This window comes from Triticum urartu, chromosome 6 (genome assembly GCF_003073215.2).
Source record: "Triticum urartu cultivar G1812 chromosome 6, Tu2.1, whole genome shotgun sequence".
NCBI lineage: Eukaryota > Viridiplantae > Streptophyta > Magnoliopsida > Poales > Poaceae > Triticum > Triticum urartu.
Genome location: NC_053027.1, coordinates 469,974,046 through 470,000,109, shown reverse-complemented (window position 1 = coordinate 470,000,109; position 26,064 = coordinate 469,974,046).

Here is a 26,064-nt window from a genome sequence, read left to right as displayed (position 1 = left end):
ACAACTCTAGTGATGAATACTGTGATGAAACATCAATTAATCATGCTAATCAAGATAAAAACGAATGACAATGATAAGGAGAAGATTGAGTCTCTAACTAAAGAACTAAACACTCTTAAGTTAGCTCATGAAACTATCTTAGGAGATCATCGAGAACTTTTAAGGACTCATGAGAAATTACGTTTTGAAAAGCTCAACCTTGAGCAAGAGCATGAGTTCTTAAAGGCAATCAATGATGATCTTCGCAAGAAAAGTTCTTCTTACATTGCCAAGCGTTTACTCTTATCCACTTACATGCCTCAAGTCAAGTCTAGTAACAAGAACAAGAAAGATTCTTCCTCTAGTAGTAACAATAATCATGTAAATCCAATATTGTTGCTTCTAGTAGTTCTCTTGATTCCACTAATGATTCTCTTAGCCAAGTTACACTTGAGCAAGAAAATAGCTTATTGAAGGGAATTATAGAGGTGTTTACAAGAGCCTTGCCGGAAGTAAGCAATTTCGAGGAAATTGTACGCAAGCAAGGAAGGCACTGGAAGAATCAAGGTGTTGGTTTTGAACGAAAGTTCAATGCCAATGGAGTTGAGTGGGAAGAAGATCAATACCCCAAGACGAAGTTTGTTCCTCAACAAGAGAAGTATGATCCTACTTCTTTCAAAGGGACACAAGCTCAAGATGATCTTCCACCACAAGACCACAAGCAAAAAGGCAAGGACAAGCTTCAAGAGGAAATTGATGCATTTGAAGAAGCTCCTAAGGCCTTGGTCAAGTGGGTTCCCAAGACTACTTATCAAGTTCCACTTCATCAAGTACAACTACAACACCGAGGATTCCCATCAAGATGGTGTGGATCCCGAAGAAGAAACTAGAGAGTTCTTGAGGGTGACTCCGCCAACATACTTCACTCTTATCATCTTGGCAAGAACAAGTGCAATCAACTTCCACATCTTGCACTAGTTCAAGGAGTCACAAACCCTCTTGTTGGTAAGACAAGGGACAAGGTAACCTAATGCTTTCATAGACATCATCTTGTGTGTGCATCACTCTATGTCTATGGATATCCTTGTTTGTTCCTTGTGGGACTAACCCGTGTAGGTATTGAAAGTGCAACTCACTCCAAGGATTGCTCCAAATGATCTACATCAACATTGAGCATCCACATCTTCAACACCTACATGAAGTCATCATCGACAAAACCCAAGGTTAGTTCATCCCTCTTAGGGGGGATCTCACATCTAGGGGGAGCTTTACTCTAAGAATTGAGCTAAAGCAACTCTAATGGTGTGAACACAACAATGCTTTATGTAAAAGTGGTAACCCCACTTGTGCTTAAACGATGAGTATGACCTATGATCAAATGTTCTCATTTGACTCCTAAGTCAATATACTCATATATAGATGACCTAGTCATCGCAAATTGCTTGATAGATGCTAGAATTGGTTGTGCATGCTTTGTCACATATTTCATTTGCCATTTTATTGTGTGAGCATGTTGGTTGCATATTTTACTCATTCGAGGACATCCATTGTTGTTTTGATTGTTTGGTTTTTTTCTTTTGCCAAATGGATGGACAAGAATGCCTAAGAACCTCTCTAGCTATCTATGCTTTTCTCGTCTCAAACTCTATTCATGCTACATCACAAAGTTTGATCAAGTCAGATTCGAACCACTCTGTGTGAGGAGCACTCGGAGTCCCCGATTCGTCATAGACTTAAACTTCCAAAACTTCTTTGTGCGTTTCGGTCTGACCGATTCATCCATTTGGTCATACCGAGATCACTAAGTCGATCTAGGTTTTCAATCTCGGTGCAACCGATTTGAACTTTCGGTCACACCGAGTTTCAGTAACTGCTTGCAGTTATGAATCTCGGTGCCACCGAGTTGTTCCACTCGGTCACACGACAGGGTCGGCTATATATACCCACGGGTCAAATTTTGGAAAACTCGAACTCCTCGACCCGCGCTTAGCCCGCTCTGCCTCCAGGGTCTCCGGATCGTCTTCCTCGTCGCCAGCCGCCTCCTGCCGCTGGTCTCCGCCGCCGTCAACGGGAATCATCCCCGCCGTTGCCGCCGTAGGCGAGTTCATCGCCGAACTAGGGTATGAACTCGATCACTGTGCTATCCCTATCTGATTCCTAGCACATTGTGTTCGCCATGTATCTTGCCACGATTGAGATCATTCTTATCCAGTCAAAACACTCCGTAGTTTAGTCGTGAATTGAAAATTTAGGGTTAGGTTTCCGCCGAAACCATCTCGGACCCACCGAGTTGTGGAACTCGGTACCACCGATTCGGCTCAGGCCATTGCACATGTAATTTTCGGTCTGACCGAGAATTGCAAATCGGTGTGACCGAGTTCAGGACTTTGTGAAACCCTAGCAGTCTCGGTGCCACCGAACTGTGACTCGGTCTGACCGAGTTCACTAGTTTAGGTTCCAACAGCTGCTTCGGTATCACCGAGTTTACAAATCGGTTGATCCGAAATGCTTGTGGAAAACTAAAACTAAGTTTTTGACTCATTCTTTTGCAAAACTCTGCATTTTGTGATGCTCATCCACTCTATCTCATCTATATCTATTCACAGGGTCTGCTGTCAGTGTTTGCAATATGTCTGATCAGAGTGACAGCCAGAACAGGTCAGAGGAGCAGGTTCACCTGAGTGAGGGCACTAGTCCCTCTAGCAGTTCAGATGATGGTAGCAGGAGCACCCCAAGCAACTTACCCAAAGCTGCCACCAGGGCCAGAAAGAAGAAGACCTCTGAATCTGAGGATGAAGACTATGTGGCAGTTGAGGATGAGGCCACTTCCAAGAAGAAAGTGGTTAAGAAGGAATATAGCACTGCTGCTGCCACCAAGCCAGGCATGAAGCAAAAGGTTCCTGCAAAGAGAATTCCAATGTCTAAGGCCAGAGCATCTACTCAAGTCCCTTTGGGATCTGAACCCAAAGAGGCTGCTGCAGAAGGGAAGAAGAGGAAGGAGAGGATCAAAAAGACCACTGCTAGAGTGCTTGGGAGATCCTCAATCATGAGAGATTCTGAAGAGGAAGAGGAAGAAGAGGTTGCTGCACCAGCACCCAAGGCACAAAAGCTGATGGGTGATGCTATAAAGTCAGGGGCTGCAACATCAAAGCCCAAAGAAGCACCCAAAGCAGCCTCCAAGCCCAAGAGTGCACCTAAGAGGAATACCAGGAGTATACCAGCTGCTGAGAAGAACAAGGCCCCAGTGCCTGAAGTTGCTGCTGATGAAGATGATGAAGGACAAGTCCTGAGAAAGCTCAAACCCAAGATTCCAGACCACAATGATGCTCATCCTGTGGCTGAGAACATGAAGATCAGGAGAGACTCAGGGTTGAGGCTATGGAGAGAGTCAGATCCATATGCCACCAGGAGAAGGACTGCTGTTGATTACAGGTTCCACACAAAGGAAACACAGGACTTCTATGAGACAATCTTGTTGGACAAGAAGCCTATAGTGTGTGATATGAGGTGGGTCGACTGACCTATATGAAGGAGAATGAAGAACACTATCCTGGAGTGTGACAGCTTCAGTGCGTGTGGAGTTGCAGACTTTGTTGGGCAGAAGCTCACAAACTGGAATGATGAGCTCATTATGCAATTCTACTCCACATCACATTTCTATCCAGATGGCAGAATAGTTTGGATGTCTGAAGGAACGAGATACCAATCAACTATTGAGGAATGGGCCAATCTGATCAATGCCCCAAAGGAAAGTGAAGATGACTTGGATGTTTATGCCAAGAAAAAGATGGATCACAATTCTATGTCACAGATGTACAAAGAGATCCCAGACAAAGCTCTTGAGACTTTCAAGTTTGGGTCAGTCCATTTTCTTCTGTCAGGACTGCCAACGATCAACTGGATCCTAAGGCACACTCTTTTCCAAGTCAGGTGACCACAACATGATCAGAGGGCATGCAATTAATTTGCTACACATATTTGATGTGCCACAGAAATTCAAGGTCATGAGCCTCATGGTTGAGACTATCAAGAGGACAGCAGCAGACCAAAAGAGAAGTTGTGGATATGCCCCACAAATTCAGGAGTTGATTAACTCAAAGATGGGCACAGGAAAATATCTGTTGGATAAGGAACACTTTGTTCTCTATCCTGACTTTGAGGACAACCAAGTGGTTATGGATGAAGATGAACCATCCTCAGTACAAGCACAAGCCAAGAGAGAGAAGGCAAAAACAGAAAAAGCTGCAAGGATGCCAACTACTGAAGAAGCATCTCAGTATTCTGAAGAGCAAGCAAGATCAGCTTGGCTACCTGATTGCATCCACTCTGAGGATTGAGAAGGGACTGGCCACCCTGACTCAAAACCAGGAGAGCTTGGAAAGAATCGTGGAGCAAAAATTCTATGACTTGGATGTGAAGGTAACTGAGATTCAGTCTGTTGTGGAGCAACTTCAAGATGATATGCAGGAGAGGAAGGGCAAGACAACCACTGATGCATTTGCCAGAGTGCCTAGAGCTCAGAGGTCTGCAGTGCCTGTTCCAGACACCAGAGCCACTTCATCTGCACCAGCTACAGCTTCAGTGCCACCAGCTCCAGCACCTACTCCATCAGCTCCATCTACTTCGACTGAAGCCTTCGTTCTTGGAGTTCCGGACACCACCACCTGAAGACCAAGCCTGAGAGACGATTTAGTGCTATGCATTTTCTATGAACTTTTTGGTAACTTGTTGCCAAAGGGGGAGAAAAATGTATAGATCATAGGCTTCGAGAGAGAGAGAGCGTTGCTTTTTATTCTCTCTTGCTTTGGTGGTTGAACTTTGTTTCTTTTGATTGCTTGAGATACTATGCTATTATCTGTGAGACATTGATGATCATGTGGTTGATCATAAGCTACACTTATGCTTGTTAGATGATATTATCTTACTTATCCTTATATGATCATTCACTTTGCTTGGTGATGAGTGCATGTATTCAATCTTTATTATTTTGAGCGCTCCACCAAGATGTATGTGACATGGAAGAGTAACCCATGATCCTAACTCATTGTGCATTTGCAGTCCAAAGCAAATCTTAAGATATGCACAAATTTAGGGGGAGCTCTTGCTTTTCACATACTTCTCAAAGCGACAATATCTTTCACTCTTATTATCATTTGTCGAAGCTTTGATCTATATGTTGTCATCAATTACCAAAAAGGGGGAGATTGAAAGTGCAAACTATCCCTGGGTGGTTTTGGTAATTCCTAACAACATATAGCTCATTGAGCTAACATTATTCCAAGATTAATATTTCAGGAAAAGCTCAATGAATGGCATGGCATGGATGAGGAAAGTGGATCCCTCAAAATTCTAAGGACAAAAAGTTTGGCTCAAGCTTGAAGCTCAAGACTCTACATTTTATATTTTAGTGATCCAAGATCACATTGAGTCTATAGGAAAAGCCAATACTATCAAGGAGGGATGAGGTGTTGCTTAATGGCTTGCTTGCTCAAAGTGCTTAGTGATATGCTCCAAAATCCTCAACTACTTCCCACATCCACATATGACCTAAACCAAAAGTCAAACTCGGCCCCACCGATTCTTTCTATCCGGCGCCACCGAGTTTCAAATGTCATAGCCACTGCCACAAACCCTAGGCAAATCGGTCTCACCGATAGGGATCTCGGTCTCACCGAGATGGGAGTTGTAATCTCTCTGTTTCCCTTCGTAACGTTTCGGTCTACCGAGATGAGCGATCGGTCCCACCGAGATTGCAATGTAAACTCTTTGTTTCCCTTTTGTAACTTTCGGTCTCACCGAGATGAGCGATCGGTCCCACCGAGTTTACCTGACCAACTCTCTGGTTAGCTTATTACCAAAATCGGTCCCACCGAGTTTGTGTAATCGGTCACACCGAGATTACGTTATGCCCTAACCCTAACCATATCGGTCCTACCGAGTTGCATCTCAGTCCCACCGAAAATCCTAACGGTCACTAGGTTTGCTGAATCGGTCCGACCGAGTTTAACCATTCGGTCCCACCGAGTTTGGCAAATTGTGTGTAATGGTTAGATTTTGTGTGGAGGCTATATATACCCCTCCACCCACTCTTCATTCAGTGGAGAGAGCCATCAGAACATACCTACACTTCCAATACACATTTTCTGAGAGAGAACCACCTACACTTGTGTTGAGGTCAAGATATTCCATTCCACCATATGAATCTTGATCTCTAGCCTTCCCCAAGTTGCTTTCCACTCAAATCTTCTTTCCACCAAATCAAATCCTGTGAGAGAGAGTTGAGTGTTGGGAGACTATCATTTGAAGCACAAGAGCAAGGAGTTCATCATCAACACACCATTTGTTACTTCTTGGAGAGTGGTGTCTCCTAGATTGGCTAGGTGTCACTTGGGAGCCTCCGACAAGATTGTGGAGTTGAACCAAGGAGTTTGTAAGGGCAAGGAGATCGCCTACTTCGTGAAGATCTACCGCTAGTGAGGCAAGTCCTTCGTGGGCGACGGCCGGTGATGGAATAGACAAGGTTGCTTCTTCGTGGACCCTTCGTGGGTGGAGCCCTCCGTGGACTCGCGCAACCGTTACCCTCCGTGGGGTTGAAGTCTCCATCAACGTGGATGTACGATAGCACCACCTATCGAACCACGACAAAACATCGTGTCTCCAATTGCGTTTGAATTCTCCAAACCCTTCCCTTTACATTCTTGCAAGTTGCATGCTTTACTTTCCGCTGCCAATATACTCTTTGCATGCTTGCTTGAATTGTGATGATTGCTTGACTTGTCCTAATAGCTAAAATCTGCCAAGAACTAAAATTGGGAAAAGGTTAAGTTTTTATTTGGTCAAGTAGTCTAATCACCCCCCCTCTAGACATACTTTCGATCCTACAAGTGGTATCAGAGCTTTGGTCTCCATTTGCTTTGATTTCATAGCTTTTGGTGGTCATAGCCTTGGTTTCACAATCTAGGAGAGTATGGCGTCTAGCGAGGGAAATTATCACCGTAGAGGTCCTTACTTTGATGGTACTAATTTTGCTAGTTGGAAGCATAAGATGAAAATGCATATTCTTGGACATAACCCCGCCGTTTGGGCTATTGTGTGTGTTGGCTTGCAAGGTGAATTCTTTGATGGGAGAGAACCGATCGTGAAGCCGCGGAAGAGTTGAAGATGCTGCAATACAATGCTCAAGCTTGTGATATCCTCTTCAACGGATTGTGCCCCGAAGAATTCAACAAATCAGCCGTCTTGAGAATGCAAAGGAAATTTGGGATACTTTGATTGATATGCACGAAGGTACCGACTCCGTCAAGGAATCCAAATTGGATGTGCTTCAAAGTCAACTTGAGAAGTTCAAAATGAAGGATGGTGAAGGTGTCGCTGAAATGTACTCTAGGCTTGCTCTCATCATGAGATTGCGGCTTAGGAAGTGAAGAGATACGACATAGATTCTCATTCAAATTATCTTGAATGGACTACAAAAAAAATACACTTCCGTGATGATACGTGTTTGTCACAGTAGGTCGTTTTTTGTCATGCATGTACATCCATGACAAATTTATGACAGAATCAAGATAGTCATATGCTGTCGTAGAAGTTGTTCCATGACATTACCAAAATTATCATCATGGAAGTGTCCACTTCCATGACGATAAATCGCGCGTCACAGAAGTGCTTTCGTCAAGGGTGACCGACACGTGGCATCCACCGTAACGGAACCGTTAAGCTATCGGGTCGGGTTTTGGATCCGATAACCCGTTAACAGCCCCGACCAATGGGGATTTTCCACGTGTAAAATCATCATTGGCTAGAGGAAACACGTGTCGGCTCATCGTTGGGACAGATGTCATCCACTCACTGGACAGAAGGCGCCTATGATACGTCGACATGGCACGGCCCAACAGTGGCCCATTCCTGTGAAAAGGCCGGCCATTTGACTTGGTCAAAAGCTGGCGGGCCGGCCCATGGAAAGCCTGTTAACGGCCTGTTCGCATATAGCCCATTTACAGCCCGCTAACCCAAGGCCCGTTACGCCCTATCGAATTAGGCCCAGTAGCGTCATCTGGGCCGTCCAATATGATTCCAGTTTTCACTTCTGGCCCATGTATAGCCCATGACGTCTTTGGCCCATATGAGGCCCTTTGTAACTCTTGGCCCATTAGCGGCCCGTGCTGAAACTGGCCCGTAATGAACAGTGTATTACTTTACACCCATTAACGGCCCGTGGTGAAACTGGCCCGTAATGAACAGTGTATCACTTTATACCCATTAACGGCCCGTTATTCCGTTGGGCCGTTTCCAGCCCAAGTTAACTTTCGGCCTTCTGAGGGCCCATTTATTCTTGGGCTCATTTGCAGCATTCGGTTACTTACGGCCCGTTACTGTCATTTTCTGCTTGTGGGCCAAATTCAGCCTGTTACAGTCGGCCCGTTTGTGGACCGTTAGTCTGTTGGGCCATTTTCATAGCATCACCAAATACGGCCTATTAACGGCCCGTTATGGTCAGCCCATAAAACGTGATTCATTAAAGGCCCGTCTACGGCCCATTAAAGGCCCGTACAAGACCCATAAATGAGTCGGCGGCCCATGGATCCTACGAGACGTAGAAGGCCCATACAAGACCATGGATCCTACGAGACGTAGAAGGCCCATGGATCCTACGAGACGTAGAAGGCCCATGGATCCGACGGCCCGTGAAGGGCCATGGTCGGGCGAGTTGGCCCCCGTTTGAACGATATAGCATATTCAAAGAATTATCCTACTCAATACTATCACCTCTAAAAAGCATACACTATACAACAAAGAGATCAAGGCATAGAAAGGTAGAATAATCCTACACTATACAATAAAGAAATTACAGCCGATTATACCCACTGGCATTATGGTTCGGCACAGGTGATAATAAAGCATACACAAACAGCAAATTACATACACTGGGCAAATACAGCTCATACATCATGGACGCGCATCAACTTAACTCCATTTGAACTATAATCTCTTCAGAAAATAGGATTGGCCGGATTCAGATAGCACAAATTTCAGTCTGCAAAATCTCCAATTCCTTCATGGTTACCTCAGTGTTTTTTTTTTTTGACTCCTGCATCTAATACCTGCATGTCCAGTCTCAACTTGTTGATTATACGTTGACAATCATGTACACGTTGTCTTGCCACCTCTAGTTGATGCTCGAGAACATCAGCACATTCCAATTCCAATCCATAATCATTCGGTAATGGCCATGCCGCACTGCTCGCAGATCTTTGTGTTGATGTCACTTCATCCTGAAATGTTTCTGTAAGTACACATGACTAGGGCAAAAATATAGTTACAACAGTGAAGCGAACAAGACACTATTTTGTACTACATGGCAAAACAGGACTAACAATAATGTTACACGTCACTTTCAAAAAAATGTTACACATCATGAAGCATAAGCAGGTGATATTTTAAAAATTATAAAAAAGATAGGTATGTTCAGCCTGCATACAGAAATCCTCTTAGCTCACCAGAGGAGCATGATGTTGGGGCCCAATCGAAAACACAGACAAGTTACAAATTTAGACAGCACGTTGCGTATAAGTAAGCAAGCAGTTGGCCATTCTGTGCCTCAATTAAAGTCTTAGGGAGCATAATGAACAGCAGAGGGTTTCATACAAACATACTACAACAGGCAAAACTATGCAATCATTAGCGTAGTATAAACTAGATTGTGAGCCTCATGCAATAATAGTTGGTTAATAGACTTCAAAGCTTCAGGCACACTTCGCAGAGTAATTAAATGGTAAGGCCTTTAATTATGTCAACTAATAGTGATACAAGTACCGAACATCAGGCATGATTATTTGGGCATCTCATTAACTGAGGACAAATAAAGCAATTGAAAAGAGAAAATTAACTATGCCTGAAACAAACAAGGAATTGAACTGTTGAGTTGCATACAGTGACTTACCTTAGCAGGTTGAAGAGGCTTCAGCGCAGCTCCTACTTCTCTTGCAAGGCTCCTTCCTAACATCTTGTACTTGGAAATCCTCAATCTTATCTTCATTGCACCCCCTCTGCAAGGTGACACAAACTAGTTACTCGTCTCCTTGGAAGATAAATATGCATACTTTCCAGTCTGTGAACACAAAAGGATGAGATTATAAAAACAACACCACATAATGAAACATGCCGCATCTCTTGCACTTGCACACAATGAAATGAGCATTTACTATGTCTGCATGTAAAAACTAGGCATACCTTCGAACTGGATCTCCAAGTACTCTTGGAGAGCCTAATGTAGTGTACAGCCAAACCTTTATGTCACCTATGAGTTAGACAAGGCCCCACTACAGCAGCCCTTAGTGTTTAAATTTGACAAGCTCTGTTAGAGTGTTAGGTCAAGAACAGCAAGTAATCAAAGCAAACAGTCCTAGTATGGCTGGCTGATGCAAACAAGCAATTGAACAGAGTGTGAGCAAATCTTACATATCAAGAAAAGAAGCAAAGAAGGAGGCTTAAAGACCATCACTTGACTGTGACCAGATTTAAGGGGCATTTAAACATCATGTGCAACGTATGAACTAACATAAACATTGCATATTCCAGATTCTACAATGGAATGCACATGTATTAGGTTATGCCATGTATGATGATGCCTAAATGTACAGATAGCAGGCAGGAGTGATTCATCATTGCACGCACAATTGAATTGCAGGTTAAGGGCCAGTTCGATTCCGCCTTTTCAGGGCATATTGTCAAAATAAGCCATAAAAGATGTAAAGAAGTCATTTTTGAGTTATGGGCTTGGGCTTAACTAATTTCGCTTTGGAGGGGGGTGTTTCGGGTAGAACCTCACTAAAAATTGAAGGGAAGGGGAATAGTGAAATGACTCTGTTGTCTGCCTATATTACACTCAAAATGCAACTGTGACGCCCGTGTCACACCTGACCCTCAAGTAAAAACAAACACGCAAGCATTCATTGCCCTGCCCGCTTGCATCTCCTCTCCCCTTTCCCTCTACCTCGATCCCCTGCCTGCAGCACTAGGGTTCCTCCAGCGAGCCGTCGCCACTGGTCCCATCTGGCCTGGTCCTCGACGATGCTATGTCCAGCTAGGCTACATGGCCGGCGGGTAGGGGCAAATCTCCCTGGCTGCTTCTCCTCCCTCTGGCGCCGCCCCTCATTCTCATGGTCTCCAGCAGCTGCTCCACTGTGGTTCGTCCAACGCACTACTCCAGGGGCGCTGCACAACTACGGCTGATGCCACACTGCGGCAGAAGGCACCTTATTCCCCCTCCCCTCCTCCCAGGCCATGGCCTTGAGGTGCTGTTGAAGGATGAGCTCATCCAACAAGGTGAGGATCTCCTCTGATTTTTTGCCAAATTTTCATTCTGATCCACTATACGATGAATTGCTATGAGCTGCTTCTGCTGCTGCTATATGATGCATTGCTATGAGCTGCTCCTGCTGCTGCTATATGATGAATTGCTATGAGCTGCTGCTGCTGTATGATGAGTTGCTATGAGCTGCTGCTGCTATATGATGAATTGCTATGAGCTGCTGTTGCTATATGATGAGTTGCTACAGCTGCCTGCTGCTGCTATATGATGAGTTGCTACAAGCTGCTCCTGCTGCTGCTATATGATGAATTGCTATGAGCTGCTCCTGCTGCTGCTATATGATGAATTGCTATGAGCTGCTCCTGCTGCTGCTATATGATGAATTGCTATGAGCTGCTGGTATATGATGAATTGCAGATGCTGCTGCTGCTATATGATGCTTTCAGGTGGTGCTGCTATACGATAATAACCAGCCACTTGGACCATCGAATTTCAATAAATAATTGTTCTTCATTTAAATGTGGGTCATGCGTTCTTCGTTTAAATTAGGCAATGGGATCTCTATGGAAAACATTGACCAAAGTAGATTGTGCCAAGTAGATGGTATCTTTGTATTTGCATTTTGAGCAAATAGTGATGGTCTGTTTTCCTATCATATTAATTACTGCACTGGGTTCAATTTGTGATGTTTGCAAGTCAAATTAATTTCCATATGGGCAGCAAAATGAAAAAAATATAATGCAATCTAGACTTTCCACTGATCATACCAAAGATAAGCTGAAAACGCAATGAAAAGAACTGGTTGGCTTATTACATGGAGCTTATATTCACAGGTGCTTATTTTCTTAGGATAACTCGTAATAACTGTCCCTAAGAAACTTGGCTAATAGAACTGGCATACAAATAACATGTCACGATGATTGCAATGGAGGAGTGACGTACCATGCACACTGTATAGGCTCACCGCTGCCTCTCCTTTTTTTGTGATGTTCCATGAAATTGCCACATACATCTTGTACTTTTTCATTGTGTAACCCTATCTGCAAGTTGACACGGCTAATTTCAGACATCTCTACATGATACTACATTGCATATCCCTTGCGCATATTTAAACCACCAATTAACGATTGTGTGCGTACCATAAACTAGCCATGACTCTGTATGCTGGACTAGCAGGCACTCTAAGGGAGCCTAATGTAGTGCACTGGAATTCCTACATGCCTACGATTTTGTGTAATGTACTGCCCTGTTCCTAAATATATGTCTTTGTAGAGATTCCAGTATGGACCACATACAGATGTATATAGATGCATTTTCGAGTGTAGATTCACTCATTTTGCTCCGTATGTAGCCTATAGTGGAATCTCTAGAAAGACTTATATTTAGGAACGGAGGTACGAGGTAGTATCATGTATGACATCTACATATCTAATTTAGCAGCCAGTAGTAGAAATCATTGTCTGCACAAAGGGATTACTGGTCGAAAATCCTAGCAAAGCACGCTGGCAGGCACAGAACAATACAAGAGAGAGAGACTTACAAGATCATAGCAATGCCTCAGTAACGATCTTGCATGGCCAAGCTGTTAGATCATCCGTCCTTGTAGTTTTTGCCAGCTGCATAACAGGTAACAGCGACCGGTTAGTATATTTGAAGTACATCGGGCAGGTGATGCTGGACGGGTTTAAAGGTGACAAGTACCTAGGCCGTGGCGGGTGCTTGGCATCTCTCCAGACTGTGGGAATCAGGTTAGAAACGTCGAGGGTGATGACGCTGCGCTGGCTGTCGGGGTCCGGTAAGGAGATCTAGAACCGTCGAGTAGGGTGTTTGTGGAGCGGCTCCGGTAGGGTGGACTACGGTGTGGGCGAAGCGGATCTATGGCCGTGGACGAGGGCGTAGGTGAAGCTGCTCCGGTGGTTGGGTTAAGGATGGTGTCGACGATGCGGATCTGCGGCCGTGGACGGGGCGTCAGAAGCTGCTCCGGTGGTTGGGTTAAGGGTGGTGTCGACGATGCGGATCTGGCCGTGGATGGGGCGTCAGAAGCTGCTCCGGTAGGTTGGATGAGGGTGCGAGGAAGCGGATCTGAGGCCGTGGACTTGTGAGTTGGCAAAGCGGCCCCGGTAGGGTTGAGAATGGTATAGGCGAAGCTACTCCGGTAGGGTTGAGGAAGGTGTCGGCGAAGCGGCTCCGGTAGGGTTGAGGAAGGTGTCGGCGAAGAGGATCAGAGGCCGTCGACGGGGGCGTCGGTGGGGCGGCTCCGGGGGGTGTGGACGAAGCGTCTCCGGTGGGGAGTAGAATGAGCCGCTGCAGATGCGCGGCGGTTGACGAGAGTACCGGCGAAGCAGATCCGGCGCCGTGGACAAGGCCGGCACTGAATGGGCTGTGGTACAGTGGTGGATGAGCAGTCTACTTGTTTCTAGGGGAGGTGGGAGGGGTAGATGCGGCCGCAGAAGCAGATCCGGCGAGGTGGACGCCGCTGGCAGTGAATGGGCTATGGTACGCCGGTGGATGAGCAGTCTAGGGTTTCGAGAGGGGAGGGGAGAAAGGGCGATGAAGTACGGAGCGTGCTCTGGTGTGTGGAGTTAGTCGTTTTTGCGGGAGGGGGAGAGGAAATGGGGGTGCCGTGTAGTGGGGGAACCGGAAGTTACCAAAGCAGCCCCGACCTATCATGTAGATGAGGGCGGTATTGTAACTGTTGGTCTCCGTGCACCAAGGACAAAAGGGGGATTTCGCATGCTAAAGACTAAGGTGGCGGAAATTTTAGAAGGAGGCGGGAGATTTTGCCGCCCGCGGGATCGTTCGTATCCAGTTTCAACTAATTTTGGACCGTGCTAGCGGGAAGGTCATGCTAGACTGTGTACACGGGGCACGCGTCAGCAGTTAATAACTGGTGTGAAGTCCACCCAAAAAAGACAATAACTCGGGATGATGCGCCGATAACTTGGACGTTCACACGGGCGCGGCCAATCGTACGGGTGTAGTGGCGCGTTCACAAAAAAAGGGATCAAACGCTCAGCCTATGTATTTCTCGTGTAAATAGATAATTTAGTGCCATTGGTTATTTACTTTAAACATAATGCATTGACGTGTTAGTGTAGAGGCGCACAAAAAGAAATGGATATTGTAGTCAGCTACTTAAAAGTGTTACCTCATATGATTACATAGCCTCCATTTCATAAATTGTGTACCCGTTGAATTCATATATGAATATTACATATATTACTTCAAAATAGAAACTTAAATCATCCAAGACTAATGAATTTGAATGCAAGAGTAACAATGGTGCATGTTCATGATAGCTACATTGGTTGTTTGAAGAAACATCACTGTAACTTTGGCATGCACAACTAAAAAGGCTTATTTAAATAGAAAAAAATGTGATATGTGAGTGTCCAATCTTTATAGCGTTGAATCGATATTGTACCTTTGGCCACGATACGAAGTAGATATTGACTTATGTTCAAGCGATGCACGTCCACGATCGCTAGATAGTGATACGTAATGAATTGTGCAATCTCTCTCACACGCATACATATCTCATTTCCCTGTGGGCATCAGAATCACACACGCTGCACTTCGTGTATTTCTCTCCCTCCGTCAGGGTTAAATTCGTCTTTCTACCCCGTCCTACAAGTCTCTCACACAGAAACACACACGCTCTCTATGTCTAACACACCCCTTTAATTCCGCCCACCCACAGCCACTAATGTCTCTCACACATATGCTATCTACCTATCCCTTAATATAGCTAGATATGTGTCACACAAACTCCTTCTCCCTACTAGCAAGATGCCCATGCGTTGCACGGAACATCAAGATGCATTTGTATGAGAAGTTTATCTTGTGGGAGAAAAGGATGAACGAGGGAATGCCTTATTTGCAAATGCGGAGAGGGGTGTGGGTATCTTTTTGCAAAATTGCCATAGTTTCCTTCCTGTCCGTCGGATATAAATCGGATGGCCTATATTGCAGGATGGCAGGAACACCATCATCACCAACTCTGTTTTTTTATAAGAGTAGAGATATGTGAGTGTCACTGCCCCCCCACACCCACACTTCCCAACACCGAAGGAGTAGGGTGACACCTCGATCTTGATACTAATCTATCGACTGGCTTCTCTCTCAAACATGCACACACACACACACACTACCCGGCACCAAAGGAGTAGGGTGGCACATCGATCTTGATAATAATCTATCTACTCCTCTTTCAAACACACACACACACACTCAGCTAGTTGTGCCTCTGTGTCTACCGCACACACTCTCAATACGTCTTTCTCTCCCTCCCCCCAACAATGACAAGCAGAAGGGTGACAACTCGATCTGATCATAATCTGTCAATTGGTTTCTCTCTCAAACATTGTGTCTCGGTGCCTCGCTCGGTAGCCCCCTCGATATGTAGACTTCTCGCGCGCACAGCTGTAGTGACGATGACGCTGAACCCAGTGTGCCTTGTTTTTACCGGCCTCATGTGATAGTTTTCACCCTGTTTTCTGTTAATTAACAAGGCAACCTTTTCTTTGTTACTACTAGTGAATCTGAAGTCATTCGGGGCAGACATAAAATATATCACTTCAACCCAATTATCGCAGCAACTATTTTAAAAGAAATTAGCTAGCTGCCCGTGCGTTGCACGGAACATCAAGATGCATTTGTATGAGTAGTTTATCTTGTGAGAGAAAAGGTTGAACGAGGGAAGGCCTTATTTGCGAATGGAGAGACGTGTGGGTATATTTTTGCAAAATTGCCATAGTTTCTTTCCTATCCGTTAGATATAAATCCGACGGCCTATATTGCAGGATGGCACGCACACCATCATCACCAACTCTGTTTTCTACTCCCTCCGTCCGAAAATACTTGTCATCAAAATGGATAAAAAGAGATGTATCTAAAACTAAAATACGTCTAGATACATTTCCTTTTATCCATTTTGATGACAAGTATTTCCGGATGGAGGGAGTATTTGTCTTTTTAGAGATTTCAACAAGTGACTATGACCGGACCTTACCAACATACTCAAAAAAGTAGTCCATAATTTTGATGTTACCCTCTTTTCTTGGCGGTGCAGTGCCATCTGGATACCTCATAAATAAATCAAGGACAAATCTGACCCCTTCCTGAAAAGACATACGGAGCAAAATGAGTGAATCTACACTCTAAAATATGTCTACATACACATCCGTATGTGGTAGTCCATTTGAAATCTGAAAAAGACAAATATTTAGGAACGAATGGAGTATATATAAGAGTAGACATGGAGATATATCTCCAGCATGGTCTACAACAAAAATGTGCTGGGCTGGTTAGCGGATGCTCGCAACGCGATGACATGAGTTCGTATTCTGTCTTTTAACTTTATATTTTTATATTATATATTACTCTACTTATTTGATATATACTTCTTTCGCCACTGTACTGACAGTGGAACCCACAGAGTACTTAGAATACAAGATTAAGGATGGACTTGTTTCTTTTTAACTTTCTGTACGAAGCTGTAGCCACCCTGCAAGTCACGTGTACACTGTGCATGCAATTAACTTTTTATAGAGGGACAATCATACAGGCAATTAGCTCAAATGGATTGGATGTCACTCTATTATTTCCAGCATAAAGAGCATCTCCAACGGCAGCCGGCAAATTTCCTCCCGCTTCCTTAAGCGGAGGACGACATCAAACGCCAGCGGCATACATTTTTACAACTCTAACCAACCAGATGAAATTCGTGCAAACACGGACTGATTTCATATAAGCATGAAGGATTTGTATAAAAAAGCCGGATCTTCATATAAACATCATGGATTTCATTACATTTACATGAACTAAGAGGTGCCAATCCGGCTCTCTTGTATAATTAATACTCCCTCCGTCCGGAAATACTTGTCCTAGAAATGGATGTATCTAGACTTATTTTAGTTGTAGATACATACAATTTATCCATTCTTAGAACAAAAATTCCCCGCCAGCTGGAGAGGGAGTACATAATCTAAATGGCCGCCCGCGGATCCCTTTGTCTTCCTCATGTCTCAGACACTTGCGGGGTCGACGAAGGTCCTCGGAAGAGACGAAGCAAAGAAACCACCTGAATGCGGTCGTCGCCTCGGCGGTGGCCTTCATGGGACCCAAGTGGCGGCGGCCTCCCGTGTTCTACTTCTCCTCGATGATGGCGGTGGACACGGAGAAGCTGCCACGACTCGTCGCTCTCCACGCACCCGGCTTCTGTCTCTGCCTGCATGGCGCTGCCGCAGCACGGGAGGCGCGGCCACCGCAGATAGTGGTGGCGCGGTATGACACGGCAGCGACGGTGCCCCTACCGGCGTGCTCGCCGCCGTGCCGGCGTGGAGCAACTCGCCACTCCTCATCGAGCTGAACTGGAGCGGCGAGTTGCTAAACCACGCACCTGCTTGGGGCGGCAACTGGCTCCGTCAGGCCAAGCAAGGTTGGTGAAGCACCGAGCGGCCTCGCCCGTATCCGGAGGGCTCGGCGGGCCACCCAGCCGGGTAATATGCCGGAGAACGGCTCATCGGAAGCCATCGGGAAGAGTGGAGAAAATGGTGAAGGAGGAGATGGGGGAGCGGTGGAGGGGTGCGATTCTTGCCCGCTGTCTGTCTGGCCTCGTGTAAATAGAGGGCGGACGGTAGGAGCTTGGCCGGTGTCTGGCCTCGTTTAAACTGAGGGCGACGGGAGGAGCTCGGCCGGTGTTGCGTTTAATTCTGGCCCGCTCATGAATGGATGTGTGGCCGGAGTAGGATTCTCGGTTTGCATGCGGGTTTAACGGAGGGGTTTAATGGAGGCGCCGGGCGTGCAGCGGGCGGCGCAGTACTATTCGATTTGACAGCAGTAATGAGCCGTCAAATCACAAAGGCCCTCGCCTCTCGTGAAACCGACCGAGCTAGACTGCCCCGCCCTCTAGCCTTTTAAAAAATGTATATACTCCACTTTTGTACAGTAGTAGTATCGATGGATTGCGCCATGGAGCAAAACTTGAAATTAAAAAAAAGGTGGTACATATAGAGAGCGCTCGTCGCCAAATTATGCATATAGTACTATTAAAAAGGCTTGTCACAATAATGGTGTCCAGCACAAGTGCACAACCCACCCCTCAAATAAAACTAAGCACCCTGGAATTCTTTGACAAAACTAAGCACCCTGAAATTCTTTGACAACTAAACTGCTGGCTATATGATGTTGGCCATATATATTGTACGTATATAATGTGAAGAAACGAGTGGTAGTACTATACCAACTAAAAGATGAAATGTAAGAAATACTAGTATGTACATACTGAAGAGTTAAAGTAACAAGAAGAAACATAACATAGTTCTGCTGGGGGCTCAGCACAACACACCCCTCAAATTAAATTAAGCACACCTGAAATTAAACTTTGCAACTATTCCGGTAGACACTGCATTAGAACCACCATGAGCAACGACACTGCCACCTTACTCGGAGTCCTCGTCCACGTCCTCGACTTCGTCCTTGTCCCTCTTCCTCTTGGCCGATACTTCTTTGCTTGAACCGCACACTTGGTGTTGCTCTTCATCCAACCCTTGTAGATATTGAAGCAAAGGTAGCCATCCATTGCAGCGTAGTGGATGTGGTCTATATCTAGTACATTCCGCTGCCATGCATGACGATGAAACGTGTATGGAGGTTTCTCCAGTTTACCGTACGAAGGATGAACCATGGCTCCTGCCAGGGTCAGCATTGAAGGCTGAGAGAGGACACCAGCCGATTCTTCTGGAGGTCGAAGGTGTTGCCTACAACGAGGCCTACCCGACGCAGGACTTCTTTGTCGTTACCAAAGTCTACAGTAACGAATTTGACTAGGTTGCTCCCGAGGAAGTCCTTAAAATCCTGGCACTCAACGTCGGCATGGCATATGTGGTAGACCAAGCATAAGTCATGCACGCAAACCTGGATCACGGCGGGCTTCTTCCTCTCTTCGTCCTTTAGATCCTTCTCTCGTCCCAGGACTGTGGTGTACTCAACATCTAGCCCAGCGACCCACTCATCATCTGAGTTTTCGAACATGCGTCTGAAGCGAGAAAGGCATCCTTTCACCGTCGCGGAAGAACGGGTGTAGATGACGTCGAACTCATCGCCGGTGATGGTTCTAACCTTGTACTCACCGCCGATCGTGGAGATTTGGGACGCCATGGATTTGGGAGGAGGGTTAGGATTAGTGGAACTGTCGTAATGTGAATGGACGGGACGACTAGGAGCGAACCGCCGTAGTATTGAAGGACGTGCGGGGACGAGTAGGAGCGAACTGCCAGCGTGCGAACGCAGGGTAGTGGCTTTCCATTCTCCCATGATACGGGCTTCCGAGAGCCCTTGGATCTGAGATCGAACGGTTGCATGGCGTGATTCTAGACCTATGGGTGAATATCCTATCCTGGAGGGTTATTCTGCAAATTTTCAGCAACTTAGCATGCGACCGTTTGATCTCAGATCCAAGGGCTGCCAGCAGCCCGTATCATGGTCGCGCCTACCACAACGTCGCATCGTGCGTCGCGCCCTTGGAGATTTAACACGGTGCGTTAGGCTATCTGATGTTGGCATGTCATACATAGTCATCACTTAGTCACTCATACTACAACAAGGTTGGCTATAAGTGTATTTTTTTACTCCTCTCTATCTCTTTCTTCGTACTCCCTCCGTCCCATAATATAAGAACGTTTTTGACACTAGTGTAGTGCCAAAAACGTTCTTATATTATGGGACACATGGAGTACTAGTATTTATTGCATTTGCCAAGGAGTGACCTCTTCCAATGAAATGGTGTTGCTAAGTTTGCTTCATTTAATTAGCTATAGACTCAAAATTGTCTTTTCACCTAGGTACACGCTTAGCACCGTTTCTTCCTTGGGTCACCAAACTAGTCTCTCTCTTCTTGATTAACTTGCCACATCAGACTTTATGCCTATGTGGCAAGCTTAAGCACCTGTAGGAGCAAGTAAAAGTAAGTACAATAGTGCGCTTTACATGGCATTTTTGCATATGTGGAGGAAAGAGAGGCAAGGAAAAAGTGGAGAAGTGGGCTCTCATGCAAGAGCCAGCCTCTACTACATGGTGGAGCATTGGGAGAGGCACCTGTATGGAGGTGGTCAGGAATCTGGGAGACTCACGCCGGTCATAGCACAGTTAAAATGATAATGGCAAGTCAAATCATGGGGCCCCACCTGTCCAGCAGTAACTCGCTGTCAAATCACACAGCCCTACGTTTGCAGCAGCCTACTCCCTCGTCTTCTCGCGTCTCTGTCGAAGCGACTAAAGCTATGTTACAGTAACATATTATGTTACCACAAGCACCTCTTTCCTCATTAAATAGTTGCCACATAAGCAAAATTGTCTTGGGATGTGTTAAGTTACTACCACTCCCACTATGGCTAGCCTAAGAAACAACGTGAGAGTTAATGCACCACGCCTATGTGTTTACTATTTGGTTTTCGTAAGATGACTTAATACTCACCTAGACGGAGGGAGTATTCGATTTGAAAGCGGGCGGCGCAGTTCCCGATACGGCTTTAATGCAGACGAGGGAGGGAGTAGCGGTTCCTGATATGTTGAACGGCCAATGCATCCTCCTTCAATTAATGCATGAGGGAAGTAATGGGAGGAGGTCCGGGAAAAGAGGCTGCACGATGTGAATGCAACGCAGTTTGCCCTCATTGCCCTCATATAAAGGCCCTCCATTCCAATGCATCTACCACATCATATGCACCTAAGCATTTGCCTAAGCACCTACACTAAGCGCAAGAGCTTCACTCCAGACCCATGGCGGCGATGCGCGTGAGCGGCCAGCGGCTGCCAGATGGTCCGACGCTCGGCCTGCGGCATGGCGCCGAGGATCGTCTCCAGACGGTGTTGGAGACCCGGCTGGTGGATGGCCGCCGTCGACGCCACTACGACTCTCAGTTGGACCAGATGATCGTTGACACCAGCAACAAGTTCATCACGTCATCAAGAAGCTCGTCGGACGACATCGCCGTACTCCTCCAGCCCGCGCAGCCGGGCTCCTCATTGCCGCCACCCTAATCAGGCCTCCATGGCCGGAACCTCTTTCAAGCACTGGTGCCTTGGCGACTGCCCGTCGACGCATGAAGAATGTCCACCTGGAGGTCGCGCTCGCCGCGAGCCGCCTCGCCTTGCAAGAATTCGTCGACCTACACATCCACGTGTACGAGCAAATCATGTACATAGGTATCTACAATGCCAGTGAGGACGCTACGAGGTTGGCCTTCCTCAACGGCTGGAAGCCTTGGATGCCTTTGCTGAGAAGCACCTCGACCTCGCCACAAAAGCGCCGCTCCTTAGCCGCCGGTCGGTGGCCCGACGCACTAAGTTGAGGAGGAGGAGGTCGTACATTCGTGGATCCATCTTTCTTCTTGCCTTCTGTAACCACACTGCGATCGCATCATCGTGGCCTTAATTCTTATTGTGCTGTTGCATTCTCGTTCCAGTCAATACCGACATGTGCGATCCCTTTGCTTAATTATATGCATCACTGTAACTAGTACTCGATCGTCAATTTATAAGTTGTGCTTACCTTTTCCATCAACTTCGTGCAACGCGGGCATCTTGCTAGAAACACTAGAATATGTCTATATAATCCGTATGTGATAGTCCATTTGAAATCTCAAAAAAGACAAATATTTAGGTACGGAGGGAGTAATATATTAGGAGTATATCATGCACACAAAGGCAGAGGAGCGGTGGGGCCGAGAGGGATGAGGGGCACGTCGGGGGGATGAGGATCCCCTGACGCGAACAATCCTACCATTCTGTCACTGACATGTGGGACCCATAAGCGTGGGTCCCACCTGTCAGCAAAGGAAAGGCAGGGCAAGGCAGTGATAGCCACGTCAGAGGATCCATGTCCACGTCGGGGGACGTCGTGCCGTGGGTTGGAGCGGCGTCGTGGGAATCGTGTGTGGGTGTGGCAGTGGTAGAAACAAGAAACGTGATGGTCGCCGTGGTTCAACTTCCATGGACAAGCTGTCATGTCTGCTGACACATGTATATCAAAACTAGAGTGTTTATATTTCAAGCACGTGAACAAGTATTATTCTACTACTTTGGATCCATTGCAACGCACGGGCTAGCACATTGGTAGTAGTAGTGTCCATCTCTATCTCTAGAGGCCTTCCCTCGTTCATCCTTTTCTCTCACAAGATAAACTACTCATACAAATGCATCTTGATGTTTCGTGGAACGCACGAGGATGTTTCCTTGGGGGTCTCTCCAGCGCGGCGTGGCCGTAGTTGCAAGTTGACGCCCCTTGAGATGCCGACGTTGAGGGGCACTCGGATTTCCTCCGATGAGCAGGTAAGATGAGTTTGATCACGTAGTAAATGCATTCTAAAGACTACTTCCGTGTCCATTTCCTAATTCTCCCCCTGCCCACTGTTTCACAGGTTAGGCTCGGTGCGAGTGGAGATTGGCTTGCATATGTACGGGAGGGTACCAACATCAATTTGCACAACATTTACAACGGTGACACCGTTCCCGTAGAACCTTTGTCCAACATTGGGATCAGCCATGCAACGGGCCACCGCATGAATTGGTACGATGGAACCACGGTGAGATTGAATAAGATAGCACGAACCTTGCACATGGCGGTCAAAGGCGGACCATGCTGTCTGCGGCCGATTTGTTGCCGTACGAGTAGGAAGACGTTGTGCTCCTTTCTAACCGCATCTTCGCGGTGACAAACCAGGGGACTTATTTTGTATGGGACACATCCTACGATATACTCCCTCTCTCCCAGTTTATTTGTTTTGAATCTTTTCGTTTTATAAGTTTCAAATTCAAATTTAGAGCTCCCCATCACATGTTGAGATTACAATGTCCATTAAATCGTTGCGTGCATGTATAGTAAAGAAACAAATCTCGAGTTTGGCACGAGTTCGTGCTGCGGGAGCACCACAAGCCCTGGCGCAGGAGTTACATTTCCCTCTCAGGGCCGTCGGGACTGAGCTTCAGCGCCTTACTACACCTACCTTTGAGTCAATAACATGTGGACCCGATAGGTGACTGGTCCACATGTAATGCTCCCGTAGGCAGAGGGGCAGTGGGGCCAAGAGGGGTGAGCCGCAGGTCGGGGGACGTGTGGTTTCATGGGTTCGAGCGGCGTCGTGGGAATCGCGGGTGGCTGTGGTAGAAACTTGATGCTCGCCGCATTTTAGGTGGCCCACATGTCATGCACACAAAGGCAGAGGGGCGGTGCGGCCGAGAGGGGTGAGGCGCACGTCGGGGGGCGTGGTGCCGTGGGTTGGAGAGGCGTCGTGGGAATCGCGAGATGAAACGTGATGGTCGCCGTAGTTGAACTTCCATGGACAAGCTGTCATGTCTACGGACACATGCACTGCATACCGATCACTGGAAGGAGTAGCAGAGAAAGCTATATATGCGGATAAATAGTTCCTTATAGTCAAGCGGACCCACGCTACTACTCTGTTCCAAAGACATGCACACCATCGAAATAGTCCATCTATATCAATATACACCGAGAGGGAATAATTTTTTTACAAGAGAGGAAATAGTTCATCCATCCATAATGCCCTCCTGCTGGTGCAGCCTTTTCTTCTTCTTCTTCTTCTTCTTCTTCTTCTTCTTCTTCTTCTTCTTCTTGTTCTCATTCTCTGTGGGAGACGGCTTCGCAACAAGCTCTTTGGACCTTGCAGCTATCTCGAAACTCACACGGGCATCGAGGGCAGCATATTTTATCCGCTCGTACGTCAAGGGATAATTCTCCCATCCAGACGACCTTAATGCCACCGTCTCGTCACCCTTCTGAAGATTTGTACCGAGCACAAAATTTGCTACGTCGAATAGGGATGGTGTCTGTTTATCACAAACTTCTACAGGAATTTTGATTCTGGTTTGTAGGTCAGCGATGCTTTTCAAATCAAGGTTGTACGGCTCCAGCTTCTGTTTGTCCCCTTCGATGGCTGCCCCACAGAAGTATACGTCCTCCCGAGACAAGAAATCATGAAGCTCACCTGGTATGGAGGGCGAGTGTATGATGTGGTACACCAAAACATCATCTTCGAGGCACAGCTGAAGGACGGCGGAGCGCTGGATCTTCCCAGGGGCACGCTCCGTGTACTCTGCGTCGAGACCGATGACCCTCGTCTCTACCTTTTCGAGGGAGTTGGATACATTGTTGATCCACTGCCGAACAACCCTTGGGTGGACGGTGACGGTGGCAACTATGCGCATCGAGCCTTCGACGAGGACATGTTGGACGCTAAAAACCTGCATCTCGATCTCTTTGCCATTTGGAACCGCTGGAACATGGAGGGCTATGGTTTGGAGAATTAGGATTAGATGGCTAGTCTAACTGAAGTAGTAGATGATTATTTAAAGAGGTTAAAACAATGTGAACGCAGTGGGGTTTGGATGCAAATGAAGACGAAGGGGAGGTGAAGAAGCCGAGGAGAATCGGTTCCCGATGGAGAAGGAAGTAAATGGGAGAAGTGGCGTGCAGGCAGTTGATTAGATGGCTAGGTAGACTAAACGAAAAGGCTATGCGGGTAGACTGATGAGTCGTACCTATTGTACGTGCCCATCCTTCCTGATAGGTGGGACCTATGCAAACAGATAAAAAAATGTGTCGTAGTTTTTTTTGAGCGCGTGAGTGGGAGACACAACATTCTCTGGTTAAGGAATACTCCCTCCGTTTAGGTGAGTATAAGTCACCTTATGAAAATCAGGTTTTCCCAAAACCTTTAGGCGTGGAGCATTAACTTCCTGCTCGATCCCCTCCCAGCCTCGTTAGCCAGCGTTCTCTTCCTCTGCTGCCGCGTTCTACCTTTCCATTTTTCCTCTTCTCAAGTGTGGAAATCTGCATGCCGTCCTTGATGCACCAGAACGACCACTGCATGCATCGCGGCAGAGCGTTGATTGGGCATGCACGAGAATTTGGTTCTGCTCGCAATATGGATGATACCTGAACGATGAAGTGAACAGGCATGCTAGCACGGGAGACCTATTTACGCTATACAATACTGGAGTACTCATGTACCTACTACTACTACTAGTAGTACAACTGTGGTACACTTGATGGTCAAAATACTATTCATCCGGTCCTCACAGTGAAGTGACAACACCCTGCGCCTGATAAGTCCAGGCGGCGTGTTCGGGTTACCAAAGTCAGCCTCACATGTGCACAGTGCAGTCTGTCACCGCCGTTGTACAGAACATTGGCGCCTCGCCTCGTCTCCCTCTCCGCTCCATAGCACCACTCCATCTCCATCTCCTTCTCCGTCTCCATCTCACTGTGCCCCCGTGTACCGTCGCCTCACTCGCCTCCCCAAGTACCACTATTCCCTCGCTAGAGCGCTCCAGCACCGACATCCTTCTCCCCCGTAAATCAAGCCCCCTTCCAAACTCCACCAGTGGCCGAACGCGAACCGTGATTAGAGAAATCTCCCCAATGACATCCTCGACCTTTGTTGTTCGTGTATGGATATGTTGAGCGCCCTGCGGCTGGCTGCATGCTCGAGGGACATGCACACGGCCATCGTCGAAGCGAGGCCTAAGCTTTTCAAGACACCCTGCTTGCTGCTATCTGGTCTTGCGAGATTGCTCACCATGATACGGAGGCGTGCATGATGCCTCTGACTTCAATCCAATCTCTCCATTAGCAGGTATGTAGGTGGGTCACTGTATCATTTCCTCGACATCGATCCGATCAACCATCCCCGAAAGTTCTTGGCAGGTATGTACTGGGTCGGCATGAACTCCCACTGGATGGCTGCTTCAGA